This window comes from Colias philodice, chromosome 14 (assembly GCF_061535455.1).
Source record: "Colias philodice isolate Cphi_HAF_F1 chromosome 14, ilColPhil1 Martin Lab GWU primary, whole genome shotgun sequence".
NCBI classification, from domain to species: Eukaryota; Metazoa; Arthropoda; class Insecta; order Lepidoptera; family Pieridae; genus Colias; species Colias philodice.
In genome coordinates this window covers 10,964,615-10,979,758 of record NC_143099.1, presented here as the reverse complement: position 1 = coordinate 10,979,758, position 15,144 = coordinate 10,964,615, and the positions used below count along the sequence as shown (strand labels likewise).

Below are 15,144 nucleotides of genomic sequence, written 5' to 3'. Positions count from 1 at the left end.
GTTATAAACACGAGTGACCTTGTCCCTTTCTTCATGAAAGTGTGAAGAAAACTTGTTTGTACACGTTAACCTAGCGTGTAAGTAAAATTTACTGTTCTGTGGTAAAATTCATTACCTCCCTACATCTATCAAAAGGTAGGTCCACACAGAGCGCGCAGCCTCGCGAAGCATTTTCCGCGCGAGGCTGTTCTGGAATAATGAATGAATGAATGAATGAATACTTTTTATTGTACATACACAGAAATACAGTTTGTTACATGGTTGAGATAACGTATGACTAAATTAACTTATTATATATATAATTATATTGGAATAATTATATTGGTTGCAAGTAAAAAGGTGTAGACAGGTTATTACCGCTCCGGTCGTTTGCCACTTTCACTTCAGTGTCTCTTTTTGCTCACGATAGTTGAATCATGTCATAATACTTTAACGTCTGCTTGTGTATATACGCATACGTGCTCCTTTTGAAAATCTAATGTTGTGTTTGGTAACCTATCTACACCTTTTTACTTTGAAGTATCATTGCTGTTCAGTCTGTGTGGACGTTTTTTCTCCAAGGAAAGTGCAGGTACGTAAGCAGTAAAGTTTGCAGCCGCTTTCTTCATCCACATAGACCGAGCTTCACGCGGCAATTGTTCGCGAACCTGCTCGCTCTGTGTGGTCCCACCTTATAAACATTTATCAATTACGTTCGCGTGTAATTCATCATGCGCTTGACGGATAAAACAACGTTTCTGAAACAATAATAATCATTAATGGAGCGGAAAAACTGGTGTCGCTCGCAAGTTTGGCTCTGGCTTGTTGGAACTCGATTATTTCATTGTTTTGAAGGATTGACTGTGTAATGTTCTTGGATATGCGGTGAGGACATGAGCATTTTTTGTGGCTACTAAATGTATTTTCTTATAATATGATCGTAAAGGTCGGTAATGCAACTTCAAGGTAGGCATTCTTCATTTTAATTGGTCGTTAAAAGTGTATAATTTGTTTTTTTTCAGGAGGTGATCAATTACGAATTCTGGTGATGATCGAAAGACAGAAAATGATGTTTATCTGTTCAGTATCATTCAGCTTTGTCATGCAAATAAGAAATTATAAGTTATACACTTTATAATAATAATCACAGTTAAGACATTTTATAAATACTGAAAAATAAATTGATTAATATAAATTACACGACAGACTGACAAACTTACTACGTACCACGTACATACGTAAAAAAGCTTCTGAAAACGTCTATGATCAAACTCTAATAATAATCACTCTAAAAATACAACTGCCATCTAAATTCTTCGAATCACAATCTACGAGATTAACAGCTTATTGCGAGCAGAAAATAGACGGTATACTCGAAAACGAATGCTAATAGTTACTCGAAATAGCATTCGGAAATCGGAGGAAATCCACCGGTTCGATGGAACACAAACTGAATTATTTGACCGGTGGGGACTCGCAGTCCCTCCATGATTGTATTGTTCCGTAGAACTTGATAGAAATTGCAAAAGATGGGGAATTTAATTGTTTTGTTGGTCTAGAATTGTAAAATCGATTTATGATATTTGTATCACAGAGTAATTTGTAGATATTAATTGGTACTTATGATAGCAATAATGTCAATGTGGTGTCCACTGGAAATCAGTGGACAATATAAGTGTCTTATTATGTCCTTAGATACTCAAACCACTGAGTGGAAATTATCCATTTTGTGCCGTTGTAACTAGTTATAAGTTAATTTTATTTTTTATGTATTAACGTGCATCGGTACAAATAAATGTATTTTCTCTCTTTCTTTCTTTCTTTCAAATAATTGTAGATATTTTCTTAGATTTTAATAATAGTTTCATATAATATGTATCTACTAACTTGGTTGATAGATTGGAAAGTTTTTACTCTACGATATGCCTTTATGTGATCTTGTTGAGGCAAATTAAATTATTTAGCATACATCTTAATCGCTATCATTCCAACGATTATACAAAAAATATATTAATCACTGACTATGAGGCTATTTTTATATCTAGTTATATTTTTAATTTCTCCTGCCTAGCTGTTTCATGTAATGTAATAAAAATTATCTTTTATTTCTGCAGCTGAGAGGAAGAGCGACTTAACAAAGTTTCACAAAGCCTTTTCAATTACTTATTCGCGCTTTTCCTACATTTTTCTTTATTTGTTATTGTTACAGTTCTTTAATTCAAAGCAAATCTTTTAGATTCGAGATATAAATTGAAGGTAACACTTTAGAAATCAATTCGGAAAGTGTAATAAAGTAAGGTTAGTATTTTTAGTATAATATTAAGTATTTATTGAAAAAAAAACATCAATTCATCACTTATTCGAAATTTGAGAGAATTCGAATTTTCATATAAATAATTAAATAGTGGATTCATAAAAAGGAACGAATATAATATCATTTTCTATTTATTGTAAAATATCACACCTGTAAAATATTACACGTCTTATCTCATTCTCTCAGCAATAAATATTGAATATCTGAATTTTGAAAAATTGCAAGATCTATATTACTTTGCACGGAATAGAAATAAAGTGGAGTGAACAATAATGTATGTGTCCATAAATCTTAAATAATTTGGAAAATCCAAAAGTGCACGCCTCATAATTTTTTTTGTAATAAATATTTATTAATTATTATTTTTGTTTATTTAATAACAATTAAACCACATCGAATCAGACCCTGAAAAATGAAAGGGTTCTATTCCTGAGCATACTCAAGCGTAAGAGAAAATAAAAAAACTCGCTTAGTAAAGTATTTCGGTCGCTATCGTGTTAACAAGAAAAAGGATCCGCACATACAGACACACGGACGTCCAAGACAGAACTTTTTTAAACTGTTTTTTAACTAGTTTAAATAGCAAAAATGACATCAAAAATATCATGAACGTTAAAAATAGTGTTTTTTCTTAATATGTGTGTGTATGTATTATCTTACAAGTGCAATGTATGATACATAAAGACATTTTAAGTTTGAAAAATCAGATGTTTTGCGCGAAGTGACAGTAGTACCCACCTCAACGCTTCGCTTATGAGGCGTGCAATACAAGAATATTAAAATGAAAATTAATGTGTATTAAGTTTCCATTACATATTTACTATAGGTGTGTAATAATAATATTGCCCTAATTGAATTTTGGTTTTGTTAATATGCTGCTTTGTTGGATAATATTGTAATTTAAAATGATGAAAATGAGATGTATTAAAATTTTATTTGATCCTTACTTACTTATGTGTTCATAGCAACCTTTTCGTTTTTAATTTTTATTAATTAAACCACTTACATCATATTAAATTGAATTAGGCATACAAATGCAACGGAAATCGCGAATAATCATACACAATAATTATACAAAAGAATGCAAATCTTTGTATAACTGCTCTGTGCAGATATCTGACAGATATAAGGACATGTAAACCTAACAGATAAAACAAAATACATAGAATCGATTCTTGCAAGAGTGTTACATTGTTACTTCACTAGACATATAAATTGTCAACGACATGACTCAATGGAAAGGCCTAGCATAACGAGCTGATCGATGCAGTCTGCACGAATGTGGGAAATATTTAGTGCAGCAGGTGCTCTATGCCTTTTTAGTTCTGTAGTGATGTGGAAATTTGAACTTTATTGCTAGGGGGTTAGAGTTTAGAATTGATTGGGTGATTTTATTGAACGATGATTTAGAATGTATGGGCATAGAAAATTAAGCGTATTTTCTGCGTCCGCTGTTAATTATTTAACATCGAAGATTATTATTTTGTTGATGGAAATATAAAGTTAATTATGTAATGTAAACTGGTGTAGTTGGTAAAATTTATTAATTACCTTTTTGTGCATTATTTTAGTTACGGAAAATGTGAAACCTATCTATGTTTTGATAGATTTAGCAATCCATACTATATAATATTATAAATGCGAAAGTAACTCTGTCTGTCTGTCTGTTACTCAATCACGCCTTAACTAATGAACCAATTTACATGAAATTTGGTATAGAGATAATATTTTGATACCCGAGAAAGGACATAGGCTACTTTTAACCCCGGGAAATAGGATAGGTTTTATCCCGGAAATCCCACGGGAACGGGAACTATGCGGGTTTTTCTTTGACTGTGCGGGCGAAGCTGCGGGTGGAAAGCTAGTATACAATATACATTTACAATCATCATGACGTGACGTCATAACGTAAAAAATGTGTGTAAATGTAAACCAAAAATAATTTATTACCAAAATGAAAATATAATAACGACGTAATGTAATAAATAGGTAACTCTGAATATAAGAGCTTTTAGAGTATCCATTATAACTTTTTGTAACATTAAAAGAATAACTTTGCTTGCGAAATTATCATTGTGTCTTTTGGTTTTGAAGTCACACAATTTTATTATTGGGAATATGACTTTTAGAAATATAAAAAATAAATAAGATGTAATAACCTAATACATTTAAAACTCTAGACATAGTTGACTAACAATTGGTTAAAAACGTGCAATTAAGTATATTTATTACACAACCTATTATTTATTTATCAAAACATTTTTATTACCTTTCAGAAGACATTAAAGATATTACAAAAAGTATCACCCCTGTTTGTAATTTTCCTATATTTGTACCGAAAACATAAATCGCCACTCAGCAGATTGCACCTTTTATTTGATAACTGTTTTAAGGCCCTCGATACAGAAATGTTAGTAAGTATACTTCTTGTTATTACCAGGCTTTTGAATAAAAACAGTTTTCCTTCTTGTTCAGCGACATACATAAAGTGACAGGTTTAAAATATGATAAATGTATCAAGATCAAGTAAAATTTTCATTATAAAATCGTAATTTGAGATAAGCATGCACCGGAATAATAACTTGATTTGTAAGTTGATATGGGATAGCCAAGATAAAATCGGCAAAGGACCAATATTCAATAATCATTCTATTATCCTTCTATTGGAATACTTAATAATAAGTAGGTAAATTGTATGAACACATCCGCTCAGTTCTTTGAATAAATAAAACAACATTATAATCTCGCAAAACAGCTCATTTTGAACTCTTTTAACCCTGTTAAGGTGGGTCCACACTTGATCATTTTCGCGTATCACATCTCCGTCGCGTAGCGTCGACGCGTATCATGTTTGCTATTGTGGACGCAAAATGATCGCGATCATGATACACCCCCATCGCTATTAACCGCGTATCTGATACGTGTCGTATCGGATACGTAGGTATGGTATAATATAAATATCGTATGGTTTTTGGCCGAACCGTGGCTCACGCGATAAAAGGTACGGTATGGTCAAAATGGGCGTCCACACTTAGGATACGCATTACGCATACTCGATACGATACGCCTGATACGAATACGATTACTTGATACAAATGTAAATTAAATAAAATTAAATTTCAAATTTATTTATTTGTTTCACAATTTTTACAACTCATATAAATTGTAGTAAATCCCTGGTTAACCCACTAGGAAAAACCTGTGCGGGGTCAACAAGTGACCTCCGTCGGCTTAGCATAATATTTTTAACAATATGATTTTAACAGTACATATTTAGAGACAGAAATTTTTGTGTAGGTACAATCTTCAAACTTAGTTAGACTTAACTTTAAAAAAAATAAATAAATATATAAATAAATAAGATTAATATACATATAATATATATAAAGATATTCATTATAAAATGGTTTCTTACAAGTTATCTAATTATGTGAGTATGTGTGTCTGTGTGTGTGAGTGAGTGTGTATGCGCTTGCGTGTACGTGTGTGTGTGTATGTATGTGTGTGTTTGTGTGATTTTTAGAGGATATCATACAAAATTTTTTCAGTGTCATCATAGCTTAATCCTTGAAACCAGTCGTGTGCTACTGTTCGAAGTTTGTAATTAGATAGATTAGATATTTTAAACTCCTTATTAGCAAAATTATATAAGGCGGGGCCCAAGAAATTTATATGATTTCTGCTTTTTTTTAAGATTAGTTCTAGGAATAATAAAAACTTTATTCTTTTTACGCTTTGAAGCCAGGGTTAAGTCACTATTATCTCTAGGGAAACTATGCTGTTTTAAAATAAGGCTATGAAAGAATAGTTGTCGCACTGTGAGAACTTTAAATTCTTGATATAGGTCGAAGGTAGGGAACAGAAAAGGTTTGAAAGTAATAATTTTTAAGAGCATACGCTGAGCTCTTTCGAGACATATTAGACGCGTTTTTGCAGCTCCACCCCATGCGAGTATACAGTATCGAATGACAGATTCCTCCAAAGCCTTATATATTCTCATTTGAAAGGGATAGTCGCCAAGGTGTCTTATTGTTTTAAAGACCTTACCAAGTTTTCTGATCCTACCTGCGAGAGACTTAATGTGATGGTCCCACCTGAGGTGGTTGTCTATCGTTACATCTAGATATTTTATTTGTGCTACTCGCTCCAATGCTGCACATAAGCATTGATCCAGAGAAGCGCATCTATGAGCCTTAATTGTGAAATCGACATCCGGCTGTGTTTTAGTGGTCGTGGAAAAGGTGACATATTTCGTCTTGCTGTAATTCAACGTCAGCAGATTTTTGTTCAGCCATGAAATAACGGCATTTAGCGCGTATTCTGCGCTCCTCTGGACCAAGTCCCATGAACGGCCCTTTATGAGCAGGACTGTATCGTCAGCATAAGTGATTATTTGGCAGTTAGGGATGTTGAGGGAACAGAGATCGTTGATATATATTAAAAACAGGGTGGGGCCCAAAATACTGCCCTGCGGCACTCCGTATTCTATTTCTTGTACGTTACTGAGGGTAGAATTAATTTTGACCGTTTGTTTGCGCCCTGTCAGATAGGATCTAAATAAATTAAAGGTGTCTCCCCGAACACCAAGGCGTTCAAGTTTAGAGAGGAGGATTGGTACTGAAACCGTATCAAACGCCTTGGCTAGATCGAGGAAAATACCTACGCATTTATTTCCACAATCATTATTCAGGTTAACGAAATTAGTTAATGCTTCAACTGCATGGCTGGTGGACAAATTTCTACGAAAACCATACTGATTTGCAGATAAAAAATTTTGCGAATTTAAGTAGCTGATCAATCTATTGTTTATAATGCGTTCTAATATTTTCGATAGGATTGGTAGAATTACTTTTCAATTTATTTAAACTTATTTCCATTTATACCATGTATCTGTATTTACGATTCAACAAATTAAACAAAACCAAACGTATAGGATTTTCATCAGGATTGCGGTCGTTCGATCGCAGCAGCGCTGCAAAGTCGTGCCGTTTAGAAAAGCAGCGGAGATTGCAAAACCGCAAGCGAATGTCGAGATATTATGTGATGCATCTTGCAGCGGCTTTATTAGCTGTATTCACATTTGGCTAAATACCAAACCGTTAATGATATTAGTTGAGAGAAATATGATGCTGGTATAAATTGGATGACATTTTGCAAACATATTAGCATATCTTTCGTTTATGTTCAAACCAATGTTCAAACTCACCAATTCACTAGTTATTATATGATCAATATAAAATAGATGTTTGTAATAATAAAATAACCATTTTATTATTATATAAAATGTCCTTATCGACGTGAGAATGCGTGTTCCTTCACAACAGCTATCAATAGTAAAGCATAACAGCTATAAACTGATTCAATAACACGAAACATATTGGCAGTGTATTCTATCCAATGCCATATCTATGCCAAAACTAACCATAAAACCGTGTACAAGTATACATACACATAGTATATAAATCAATATAATATAGGCGACTGGCACCGCACCCACGCAGCGTCGCGCGAGAATGTTTCATAATATAAATTCTAATGTAATAAATGTATGCAATTGCTTTCAATGTGCATGTTTTTTATACAGCTGATACTCACAAGAAACTTTAGAATACGCAATGACGCTGCTTAGCGTAGCGACGTAGCGTGCGAATGCGTCATCTATGTGTATCAATTGCACGCACGTGAATGCGATTTCTATATATTGTACTGTGCGTATTTTCTGTACAAACGGATCTTCTAAGTATCTACTTAGAAGCAACGTTAGAATGGGCACTCGATAAGCTGATTGATGCAGGGCACGCAGCATAGCACGCGAATGCGTTATCTAATGTTTGCAATTGCATGCGCATAAATGCGTTTCCAGAGTATTAGTAACGTTAGAAAACGCACTAACGCACTACGCTGCGTTTTGCGTGGCAGTGTGCCAGTCGCCATACACTCGTAACGTCCGAACCAGCGTAAGTTGATCCGACTTGTTTGGACATATTCCAAAAGCGTGTTTCCCAAAATTATGCACTTCGCTGTCACATGCATGGGATCATTAGGGCTATTGGTCGTTTGGTTCTGCAGTTCTATAAGTAATGATTTATTTGGTTTACAGTGTTTATGTGGCTTTAACTTTATAATTCATGTGCACTTATGGAACAAATTGAAAACTCAACAGTTTTCAATTTGTTCGAATTAATAATAGATAATAATTTATGTTCATTTTTCTGCCAGTATTCTGGCAATATAGGTATGAAATTTATTTAAATTTAGAGACAGATTACATTTTTTAATAAACGCCAACAAAAAGTTCTACAACGACGAACGTACTCTATATCAATTTTATTTGGATGCTATAAAATATTATTTATTTTGTCTAAAAAAGTTTGTTAGTAAGTAAGTTTGTCTAAAAATACATATTAAAGTTTCAGTAAAGAGTCTTAACTAATAATTAAGTTGAAGTGTAATCTACCTATCTTATCAGTGGAATACAATAGTTAAAGGCGCTACTTGAGTAAGACAAAAACGACTCGTACTTTTTATATAATATTTTGACGCTTTTATTAAAGTTGTATAATAAACACTTATGGCTCAGTCAAAGGCGAAGATAATGTTAACATCTGTTTCTTAATATACTTAGTTAATAAAGAACTACCCATGTAGAATTAATACAGAATCAAATAATTTATGTAGATACATTAAAATATATGTACATATTATAATAACACCTAAAACAAACTTATCTAGATACACACTCATTATAAAGTTAATTATTTCAACAAATGTTATATTGGAACACACTTATAGAAGAACATTAGTTTTCTAGCTAGCTCTAATTAGTATTTCAATTGAAACCTTGTATGGTTATGATGTAGGGCCAGTGGCGTAGCGTGGCTTAAGAGGCCCTGTATCATTGTGTAGAGGCCCCAAGTTTTTACAAATATCTCAAATATCGAAATATTTGTTGCCTTTTTAGAAATTTCGATAGAAACCTTTTATCAGCTTCATTTGTGTTTTTATGCAACCGACTTCTTTAGACTCGATTTTGACTTTGAACAGACTGATTTAATGCAAACTTTGCACAATCAAGGATCGTTGACAATACAATAATTTCATGAATTTAAGCGTGTTTTAGTGTTGTTATTTTTATTAATGTGTGTGTATAGTAAAATAATGAATATTTACTATTTTAATTAAGTATTTAGACATATTAAATATTAGTTATTTTATGATACATAAACACATTAGAGCCCCTCTTAGTTGGGGCCCCTACTTAATACTATAAAGCTGAAGAGTTTTGTTTGTTTGAACGCGCTAATCTACTGATCCGATTTGAAAAATTCTTTCGGTGTTAGATAGACTATTTATCGAGGAAGGCTATAGGCTATATATCATTACGCTAAGACCAATAGGAGCGGAGTAATGCGGGTAAAACCGCAGGGCACAGCTAGTAATTCATATGACTGATAGAGTACGCCCCGTAAGGCCTAAATATGGCGCTTGGATGTTGTCCAACGAATGTTGTTGATAAGTGAGAAAATTATGCTCGTAACCTAGATTGTCATCATCAATCATAATTACTAGACTAGACTTGATTTCTTTCGGGCAAGGTAATATATCAAAGGCGTATAAAAATGTGTTTTACGTGTTTCTTTTCTTTTTGGTCAATTACAAAGTGACGTCATTGGTTTATATTAAGAATACAGATATTTTAGGTCAAAATTTGCGTAGAGTTATATTCAAGTACAATCGATTCTCTTTGTAAATAACTAAGCCGCCCACGCTACAATAAGTTTAAATCATGTTTCATTATCTAATAATTGTATTGCTGTTTGTGTTATTTTGTTGGACTGATCACTGAAGACATAATAATACAGTCAAAAACATATAGCAGGTACCTGTTTCATCATTTGCTAGTAAAAGCCATCTTTCTTAAATAATAATTTATCAGTATACCTGCTAATACATATCCAGATGCTATGAAACTAGCCTTAAAATACTTACAATATTATATTAATTACATTTCATGTTCTATTTTACAACGTGGTAAGTACATTTCTCTTGAATGTAGAGCCTACTATGAAATGTCAGAATCAATTTCTATGCACCAGACCTGAAAACAATCTAATTGTTACGCAATTAATCGTTTCATTATGCAGTTTTTTTCGTATTACATAACATTTACAAGTACAAAGTACTTAGGTACCTATCTTAGTATCAAAAAGTAGATGAAAATGTTGCTCTATGTTATAATTTTGGAATAAATAAGTTAAAGTTGCCTTTAGCAATTTATCTGAAAGTGTTCGTAAACTTTAAAATACACAAACAGGTTTAAGAAAAATTGAGAGTATTAAAATACTTACGTATTGCTGCAGGATTTATGTAATCTGAAAAAATGCAAAGCTTCATTAGAATAATAAATAAAATTTACATTATTTTCTTAATTCATTAATTTTAAAATCCAAAAAGTACTGTTTTATCGTGCTAAAGGCTTAGTTTTGGTCAATTTGACCAATTTATATAAGTACATAATACTAATTTGAAAACGCTTAAAAAGATTTAACTAACAAACTGTACTAAATCAAACATAACAATGAACAGTGTTAACAGCTTAAAGCGACACCTCTATATTTATTATCGAATAGGTTATTAAATTAATTGAATTAATATTTAATTAAGTAATTCAATATAATATTAACTAAAAACATAGTCAAATTCAACACATGTTTAAGGAAAGCTCACACAATGTTTGCGCAGCTGGATAAAAACGCCTAAGTACCGCGCCGCTTTTCTTGCGATGAAATTTATTGTGAAAACATACGGAACGAGAACATGAATATTAACGACGCGGCCGTCACCGGAAAAATTGTATGATTTTTTTACAGTATCTTTCTTTTGAAGAAGATATTATAGTTAAATGTGTTCCCCGACGAGTACAATATGGGAGTCCTCAAGCGAAGAGTAAACCGGTACCTACTAAGAAGCGCGTACCATCTTAGACGACATCTTAGCTTTTCTTCAGGCGAAATTGTGATCAAGCACTTCCCTATCTAGAATAAAAATAAATATTATTTTAATGAAATTTACTAAGTATTTAATTAAGATAGAAACTTAATGTATGAAGTAATATTTGTATGAATATTTGAATGTAATATTTACAAATAAAGCTATAACTTGCCATAAAAGGTATTTTATTGTTCTACCATATTATCTATACATTACGCAATTGGTTAAAAATGTATTTCTAAACAAATCTAAATTGCACGTAAAATGCTATATTCAATAAAGGGCAATTACGTTACATAACCTTATAACGAGATGTTTGAAGAATAAATAAGGATGAAACATCTTTTCAATTGGAGTCGTACAACATACAACAATCGTAACAAGATATTGTTCAAATATAAATATCGACTGCTTGCTCTCAACAATTGGGAATCAGTTCACAAAACTTCTCATTGTTATTATCATATCCAATATAATGTTATCATCATCAACCATAATACGATCTAAAAATGCGAATCCCACTTCCTGAAATATTCAAGGAATTTCCGCGCTCATTTTCAAGTTACGTTCGTTAATAAATCGTCTCCGCGCGCTATATACCGTCATATATTTCAAGCTAAGACGTATTCGCTAAGGAGGTCGGGTCACAGTAATGAATTTGAGAGTTCCAGTCACTCTGAGCACTCTATATCACAGGGTGAAATACTTTTTATTTTTATGCTAGTGGAGCGGATTGTTCCAATTAAATTCCCTATGTTTTTACCTGATGTGACGTTTTGAAATAATTGGGGCGTTCAAAGATGGATGGTTGGGTTATGTTGGAGTTTGGAAGGATGAACAATATTATTTATTACTTTTTAAATATACTTTAGACCGGCAAAGCACCTGCAACACTTCTAGTGTTACAAGTGTTTATGGGCGGTGGTGACCATTAAAAAAAACTTGGTATAGTAATTAGTACTATGTATATAACAGGTATTTTTGACGCCTATCATTCATCTTAAAAGTAAGGTTACGTTGTAAATTTCGTTGTTGTCAAAAAGGTAATTACGTCATATGGAAATTTTCCTCCATACATCCGATGAGAATTAGTCCGGGATACATCGCCCATTTTTGCAAGTAATTACTATCAAGCTAATTTTTCGTGAGTAGCTTTATTTTGATGAGATGCCCAATAATTTCATGTACGAAACTCTCGATTGTGGTAGCTTACAGAGGTAACAAGGATAAAAATTTTTGATTTGACGGTTCTCAAATATTGTTTACGCAATTTGTAGGACAATATGTCTGTTGAATTATATAAGTATTAAATAAGTGAAAATAAAAAAATCTGCTGGTTAGTAATCATTTATGATGACCTCGTTATCGATACACATTGGAAAGGGGGACTCTTTGATCAAACCATAGATTTTGTAGGACAAATATTTTTTCGAATAATTTAGATAGTTATCTTGAGATTGAACAAAAAAAAGACATGCAGTTAGTAATTAATATTTGAGAACCATCAAATCAAAATATTTTATCCTTGTTTCCTCTGGTAGCTACCACAATCGAGAGTTTCGTACATGAAATTATTGGGCATCTCATCAAAATAAAGCTACTCACGAAAAATTAGCTTGATAGTAATCACTTGCAAAAATGGGCGATGTATCCCGGACTAAATGTTCTATAGAACCAAAAAATAAGTTACAATGAAGTACCTAGACACATAGATGAAAATGATGTAGAGACATGACTCTGGTTTCACCGCAAAGCCTACATTCTGCCTTTCTGTTAATGATATTAACAACTTCAAAGGAAAGACATTTTGTGATGACATCTCTTTAAAAGAACATGGTTACATTAAAAGAATTAACGCGTGGAATGACAGAATTTTAGGTGTATGTAGTCAGTACTAGGTGTGATGTTTGCTCTCTTTTTTCATTGTCCCTTTTTTACATTTAATACAAAATTATGATATTCTGCAACTACAAATCCTTATTTACATCATAAATGCGAAATTTTATTTTATTTTTGTTTTTATTCTACGACTCGAAGGAGTTTTTCATAATATGATTTTTATATCTAGAGATCTAGAGAGGCTTCTTTTTGATGAGGTGAAACATATCATTCTTATAATAATTTACTTTGACTGCACGAGCGAAGCCACAGGCGGAAAGCTAGTTGTACAAATTTACTCATACTAACTAGCTTGTGATGGAAAATTTTGTTATGAAGATACAAGATACAGAAATATATAGTACCTATCTTATATATAATTTATAAATGAAATCATTTTACCACATTTACTTCAAGAGTAAACGAATTTAATTGACCAAGTAATACAATATTAATTTTATTATTCAATTAATTAAGCACGAATCCTCTTGTTATCTGTAATATTATATAGATATATTTATTAACGTAGGATTTATTATTTTCCCAATTAAGGTGACATCTGTCGTATTTGTTAGCCAATACTTTTATTAGAAATATAGTTTTTCTATTATTACGTGGGATATATCAATTATATTTGTACTAGTAGTCCGCCCCAGCTTCACCCGTCGTACATGTTTACGTTTTCTCTCCATAAAAACGATCCTCGCACTTCATGGAATATAATTAAAAAAAAATTGGTTGTCTGTAAAGTCGGTTTACTGACGATAGTTGAACGTGACAACGTCCGATTGTGCTTCTTTGTCGCTCGTTCCGCGCTCTGGAACGCCTACATGGAACGCCTCAGAGCGAGGTAACGCCGCATGAGTCATGTTTTTTCATGCGTGCAGCTGGCTCTATCGAATTATAAGACGTTGTCACGTCAAAAAAATTTACGAAATCGGTTCAGCCGTTCCCGAGTTTTGTGCTACGCAATACATTTTTATTACATATAGATAAGATTAATGTTTTAAACCTACTTCAAATAAAGAGGGACTGTATTTTTATGGCTGAATCAATCGATGTCCCATTAATTAAATTTGGTATAGTTCTGACAATTTAAAAACGGTTTATTTAAGTATAAAATATTTTTTTTATTGTAAATAGCATTGAAAGAATGCTTTGTAAAGTGGGAACCATTGTTAAAAATTTAAGAGCTTGGAGTGCAAAACTTAAAGGTTGGAGAAAAGTTTTAGGGAAAGTTTAATTAAGAAGATTTTTGAAGAATCTTTATTCAAATCTTAATTATTTACTGAGATAATAGAAAAATGTTTGTAATCTGATAATATTTTGTACTAATATATGAGCATCAAAAAAATGCCCTATCTCATGAACGCAGCCTAATGCTCATTTTTTAATAATCTTTAAAATGTTTTATTTACAAAGCGTTTGAATGCTCATAAACTAAATATTTAGAACCAAATAGTAATATAATTTACTGATTAAGAAAACCAAATATTCCTAAAATAAAAAGCCCAGAACTTACAGTATAATCACATTCACGCACAATTTACGCAATTTTTCAAACACTCCCTAGGGTCACAAAAAGCGTGTTTTACGTAAGCAATCGTCACCCATCACGTGACGTCGCGGTCGGGTCCATCGCACATCCCTAATCTGTATTTAATCGACCGACTACGAATGTGCTAGTCCGTGAAACCTGTCAACCCTAGCCAGTTTATAGGTTACATTTTTATAGTGATGTTATAAAGGAGAGGCTTGTTTAGTAATTTTTTTAGTCCAGCGTAGCATGTATTTAAGTTTTCTGTGTATGTATTGAAGTTTTCTGTATTATTATTTTTGTTTATTATTTTATTGAAGTGAAACTTCTTTATCGGGGTTGTAAAAAAATTTAGTGTAACATTTTTTCGTTACGCGTGACATTTTTCCGTTACGCGCCATCTTTTTCTTATCCCTACCACGCGTATTTCTGTAAAGTTGCATAT

General features: G+C 32.4%; 1 protein-coding gene across 1 annotated transcript in view; it reads right to left on the bottom strand.

The window, feature by feature from the left end:
• Positions 1-10,671, bottom strand: part of gogo (thrombospondin-1 like protein golden goal) — a 73,348-nt gene extending 62,677 nt beyond the window's left edge. The window contains exon 1 of the mRNA XM_089703226.1: positions 10,642-10,671. The gene's annotated coding sequence lies outside the window, so the exon portion shown is untranslated. The remainder of the gene's footprint in view (positions 1-10,641) is intronic.
• Between the last annotated feature and the right edge of the window lie 4,473 nt (positions 10,672-15,144).